Source organism: Columba livia, chromosome 29 (genome assembly GCF_036013475.1).
Source record: "Columba livia isolate bColLiv1 breed racing homer chromosome 29, bColLiv1.pat.W.v2, whole genome shotgun sequence".
NCBI classification, from domain to species: Eukaryota; Metazoa; Chordata; class Aves; order Columbiformes; family Columbidae; genus Columba; species Columba livia.
The window spans coordinates 2,666,395-2,672,434 of record NC_088630.1 but is presented as its reverse complement, the minus strand read 5'-3'; the positions used below and the strand labels follow the sequence as shown (position 1 = coordinate 2,672,434).

The 6,040-nt window shown below is 43.8% G+C and overlaps 1 long non-coding RNA gene across 1 annotated transcript; it reads right to left on the bottom strand.

Moving 5' to 3' along the window:
* Positions 1 to 4,001: 4,001 nt before the first annotated feature.
* LOC135576702 (uncharacterized) lies at positions 4,002 to 5,253 on the bottom strand. Its single transcript, XR_010468483.1, has 2 exons — positions 4,666 to 5,253; positions 4,002 to 4,324 (listed from the first exon to the last, which is right to left on the bottom strand). It is a non-coding gene; the product is annotated as an uncharacterized LOC135576702 (long non-coding RNA).
* Positions 5,254 to 6,040: the final 787 nt, after the last annotated feature.

Here is a 6,040-nt window from a genome sequence, read left to right as displayed (position 1 = left end):
AATATTAAGAAAAGAGTGCAAAAAGGATTCTTCCATTCTAACACTTTTTGGAAACTGCTGATTCCAGCTGCCCATTTCTTTTATTACCAGCAACGCAGCTTTCTTAGCTTCCTTGTTGGGACATGGCTAATAGAGAAGGGGCATGGCTCTATTGATCCATTGTATCAGGAGAATTCTGTTCTAAGTTAGCATGAGTAGGCCTCAGTTAGCATGAGTTTGGTGTAGCATAGTGGAAAAGTACTGAGCGGTCGCTCTCTGGTTCAGCTGAGCGTTTAGATAAACAAGCTGGGGAATTATCTCTAGCAGGGTGAGGAGGTTGCATTCCAGAGAAACCACAAGAAGGTTGAGCTCATTATGTATACTATCCAATTAATAGAAGAGGAGTAGGCATAATTACTGTATACTATCCAATTAATAGATGACGAGTATGCATAATTATTGTAAGTCTTATATAAACCAGCTTAGTGCATCAATAAAGTTGAGGTATGCTTATCACTCATATTGGGTCGACCGCATTCCTTCCTCCGTCCGCTCGGGTCTGGAACTCTGATGGGATTTCTCTCTGCAATTGGCGCCCGAACCGGGGATCCGAAGCGGCGGATAGAAGCAAAAGGCGCCGGGAGAGCAGCGACCGGCGGGCAAGAGCGACCGAACACTGTGCTGCGGTGTGTCGTCTCCGAAGCCTGAACCGACTGAAGTTCGCCAGTGCTGGGCTACAGGAAACAAGGGCTGCAAGAGGTCTCTTAATTTAGCAAGAGGTACCGTACTAAAGTGATGAATAACGGAGAAATAGATTAAAAATGATGAATAACGGAGAAATAGATAACAGAGAAACGGATTAAAAGTGATAGATAATAGAGAAACGGATTAAAAGTGATAGATAACAGAGAAACGGTTTAAAAGTGATAAATAACAGAGAAACGGATTAAAAGTGATGAATAACGGAGAAACGGGTTAAAATGATGAATAACAGAGAAATGGATTTAGAAGTAGCCCTAGATTTATTACAAAGCTTTTTAGAAAAGCGAGGTGTTGATCATAGTTACGTTAAACAGCTAGCTGGTCTAGTAACATTGGGAAAAACTAAAGGCTGTTTTCAGGATCCTGATTTATTGTTTGATGAAGGAGAATGGAGGAAATTGGGGGATATGTTGTGGGATATGATCATAGGCGAGGATAAAACAGCTAAGAAACTGATGAAACCGTGGAGGGAAGTAATTAATAATATTAAGCGTCATAAACTGGAGAAGAATTTAGCCACGGTAGCTTCACAGAAACTCGGCAAAATGGAGCCTTCTGCTCCGCCGATGGAAACAGGCATATCTGCGTTTTCAGGGGGGCCAACGCTGCCACCCTCAGGACAAGACGATTTGTTATTTAGTACATGTAAGGCTCCTGTTTCTCCGTGCTGGCAATCGGTGCGTGTAAAAAAGAAAGCAGAGTTGAGTTCTAGTTGGAATGTAGATCAAGTACAGCAGTCGCAGCAGCAGAAACAAAGTTGTGAGGAGTATAACGATCGGAAAGCTATAAGTGAGTCAGAGATGGAGAAAGTTGTAAAGGATACATCTAAGAGACCAGTCAGGTGTCCAGCACTAGTTAATTGGAAAAAGGTAATGGAGGATGCTGCAGACAATGGAGATTTTGGGCCAGATTCACCTTTTGCGTTCCCCGCACTATTTGAGCGAGATAGACATGGAGATATGCACGGGCAGTATAATCCGATTAGTTGGAAATTATTGTCGCAGTTGAGAGCTACAGTTTCGGAATCAGGGTTGCATGGAGAGCCGACTAAACAGCTTTTAAATTATTTGTTTGGGAGTACGTTATTGTGTCCAGAAGACATTAAGGTAATAATGAGAATGATAATGACACAGTCACAGTTGTTATTGTGGCAAGCACATTGGCAGAGATTTTGTGAGGCTTCTGTACAGCAAGCGAGAAATCCTAATGATCCTTTAAGTGATGTAACGGTAGAACAGTTAATGGGGTTAGGACCATTCCTTCAAGTTCGAGCTCAATTAGAAATGGGCCCCGAAAAATGTGCTGAGGCTATGAGAACAGCTCGAGAAGCCATTGAGCATGTTAAAACATCACAGCCATCTCCGTCGTACATGAGTATTAAGCAAGAAAGGGATGAATCATTTGCACAATTTATAGACAGGATTACTTCAGCAATAGAACAATCAGATGTACCAGGCTGGATGAGGGCAGCTTTGTTAAGACAGTGTGCATTGCAGAATGCAAATTCAGTAACTAGAGGTATCTTAGTGACGTTACCTGCAGACGCTACCATAGAAGCTATGTTAGACAGAATGAGCAGAGTTCCGGTAGGGCCACAAGCCATGATGGTAGAGCCTATGGAGAAGCTAGGGAGAGACCTCCTGCAAGCCCAGCAACAGGCATTTGCTGCATTAGCCCCGCTACGTGCTACTGCTGTGGAAGTAGAAAGACGACCACGCCCGAATGAGGGAAGACAGAGTAATAAATGCTTCAGATGTGGAAAAGAAGGTCACTTTCGCCGTGACTGCCGGGTGCCTCGAGTTTGGTGTGAGAACTGTAAATCTAGCGGTCATAATACTGAAGCATGTTTCTCGGGAAACGGGAGAATGAGCGCGCCGAGCCGCCGCGCTCCGACAAAAGTGGCAGCTCCAGCAATCGAAACGCCAGAGGATCTACAGAGAGAGCACCACATGACAGTGACAGCTGCTCCACTGGTACGCTCCAACCTGCAACAGCCGGGAGCCTCGGATTGGACTTGGCAACCTCAGTAGATATCAGTTTGATCGATCAGCGGCCACAAAAGATACCATCCACCTTTAAAGGACCTTTAATAATTAATGGACAATCACAAGGGGCATTGTCAATTGGTCGTTCGTCGAGTGGTATGAAAGGCCTTACGATTATCCCGGGACTTATTGATGCCGATTACAAAGGGATTGTACAAATTATGGTTCAGACACTGTTTCCTCCAATTTTCATTCCGAAGGGTAGTCAAATAGCACAATTGATACCACTTCCGCAATTAACAAAGGACATGACGCCAGCATTATCTTCAGAAAGAGGAGGTGGTGGATTTGGATCGACAGGACCTGCTGTGATGCTAACTATGTCAATGAGCCGGCGACCAACTGCGTCAGTTCGAATGGAATCTAGAGGACAATCTATTTTACTTACAATGTTACTGGACACTGGGGCTGATTTGACCATCGTAGATGAGGGCACCTGGCCTCAGGATTGGCCAACAAAACCTATGGACAGGGGCGTTGAAGGAGTAGGAGGTCATTCATCAGTACGTCAAAGTATTGAACGTACTCTGTTCATCATAGACGGGAGAAAAGCCAATACATTTGTTACAGTAATGACTCTTCCTGCAGGTGTAAATGGACTAATAGGTCGAGATATATTGGATCAGCTAGGAGTCATTTTGACAACTGAAAGGGCTTTTCACTGACGGTCACTGCAAAATGGGCTTTCCCGATCCCTCTTAAATGGACTTCAGATGACCCTGTATGGATCGAGCAGTGGCCGTTGAAAATGGAAAGTCTTGCAGCGGCACATCAGTTGGTACAAGAACAGTTTGATCAAGGACATTTGCAACTGTCAACAAGCCCATGGAATACGCCTATATTTGTGATTAAGAAAAAATCAGGAAAGTTCCGACTGCTTCATGATTTGAGAGCTGTAAATGCACAAATGCAACCGATGGGAGCATTACAACCTGGTCTTCCGAATCCGGCAATGCTTCCTGAACACTGGAAGTTGTTAATTGTGGATTTGAAGGACTGCTTTTTTACTATTTCTTTGCACCACCTCGATACACAGCGATTTGCCTTCACTTTGCCAGCAATAAATAGGGAAGCTCCTGCTCAGCGGTTTGAGTGGACTGTGTTACCGCAAGGAATGAAAAATAGTCCGACATTGTGTCAATTGTTTGTGGACAATGCGTTGCGTCCTATTCGTGATGCCTGGCCTACAGCGATGGTGTATCACTACATGGATGATATTCTTATTGCACAAGAACAAGACTTTACTGAGCAACAATTGCAATTTTTACATTGTCAGTTGTATAAGGAGGGTTTAGTAATTGCTAAGGAAAAAATTCAGCGACAAGAACCGTGGTTGTACTTAGGGTGGAAAATTACTGACTCCCAAATTCGACCGCAAAAACCGCATATTACCACAGATATTAGGACACTTCATGATGTTCAGAAACTCATGGGGGATTTACAATGGTTAAGGCCTGTCGTGGGTATTACCAATACGCAGTTAGAGGTGTTACGACCATTGCTGCGTGGAACCGATCCCTCCACTCCGGTGGATCTCTCTATGGAGCAAAAACAAATGATCCAGAATTTAGCTCACTTAATCACATTGGGTTTTACAAGGAGACGTGACCCTGCAATACCTGTAGATTTTTCTGTTTTTCAAACAGATGGTCATTTAATTGGGGCTCTTACACAGCACAAAGAAAAAAAAGGGGAGCGAGAGGAACTTGGGATACTTGAATGGGTATTTCCAAAGCTACAGCCAAGAAAGTCAATACAGCAAAAGGTCGAAACTTTAGCAGATTTAATAAGGAAGGGTAGGAAGCGTGTAATTCAGATCACAGGGCAAGAGTTGCGGACAATATATGTTCCAATGAAAAAAGAAGCAATAGAGTGGTACCTTCAGAATAGCGAGGAGTTGTGTGAGTGTTTATTCTCATCAGCTACAACTATATCCTTGTCTCCTGTAAAGGCGGCAATAGTGCAGTTTATTGGTCACAATGAATGGATGCAGAAACCTCTCCGCAGTAAATCACCCCTAGAAGATGCCCAGACAGTGTTTACGGATGCAGGAAAAAGGTCCAGAAGAGCTGCAGTTACCTGGATCGCTTGTGGTGAGTGGCACCACCACTTGCTGGAAGCTGTTCCGGGAGATTCCTTGCAGACATTGGAGCTTGCTGCTGTTGTATGGGCCATGGGGAAGTGGAGAGAGGAAACAATTAATATTGTGACCGATTCGCTGTATGTCGCGGGTGTGTTACACAGGATAGAAGATTCTCAGATTAAGGATGTTAAGCAACTGCGCTTGGGAGAACTGTTTAGACAGTTGCGTACATTAATTCAAGGAAGAACAAAACCATATGCAGTGATTCACATCCGTAGTCATATGTGGGATTGTGGCCTTGGGGAAGGGAATGCTAGAGCAGATAGGTTGGTAGCATGTTCTGCCCCTGTTAGTGATTTTGTCAAGGCTAGAGAATCACATAGTGTGTTCCATCAGAATGCAAAAGGATTACATTCACAGTTTAAGATCACTGTAGAGGAAGCTAAGGGAATTGTACGGACTTGCCCTCAGTGTAGTCATCATGGTTCTGGTCTAGGCGTAGGGGTTAATCCTAGGGGGTTGGGTCCTAATGAGATATGGCAAATGGATGTCATGCATGTGCCTTCAATGGGTAGGCTCAAATATGTACATATTACAGTTGATACGTATAGTCATTTTGTATGGGCAACGCCACAGGCAGGGGAAAAAGCTAGTCATGTAATTCGTCATTTGACGGCGTGTTTTGCTGTAACGGGGGTACCAGAACAGATTAAAACGGATAATGGGCCAGCTTATTGTAGTGAGAAGATGCGTAAATTCTGTCAATTATGGGGGGTACAACATGTTACAGGGATTCCACATTCCCCAACGGGACAAGCAATTGTAGAGAGAATGAATCAAACGCTGAAGCAATATTTGCAGAAATTTCAAGATATCACGGACAGTCAAGAAAGGGTTATGAAAACATTGTTTGTTTTAAATTACCTCTGTATATTTGGATCAGATGAGGAGCCACCAGTAAAAGTGCATTCAGGTCTCTCAAAGAAAGTAACTGTTCAAATGAAGGTGTTTTATCGAGATCCAGAAACTGGACAGTGGAAAGGGCCTGCAGAAGTTCAATACATTGGCAGAGGATACATGTGTGTACTTACTCCTACAGGGCCAAGATGGATACCTGCAAAATGGACTCGGCCAGCATTAAAGGACTGATGGTGTTTATTTTGACTGCCAT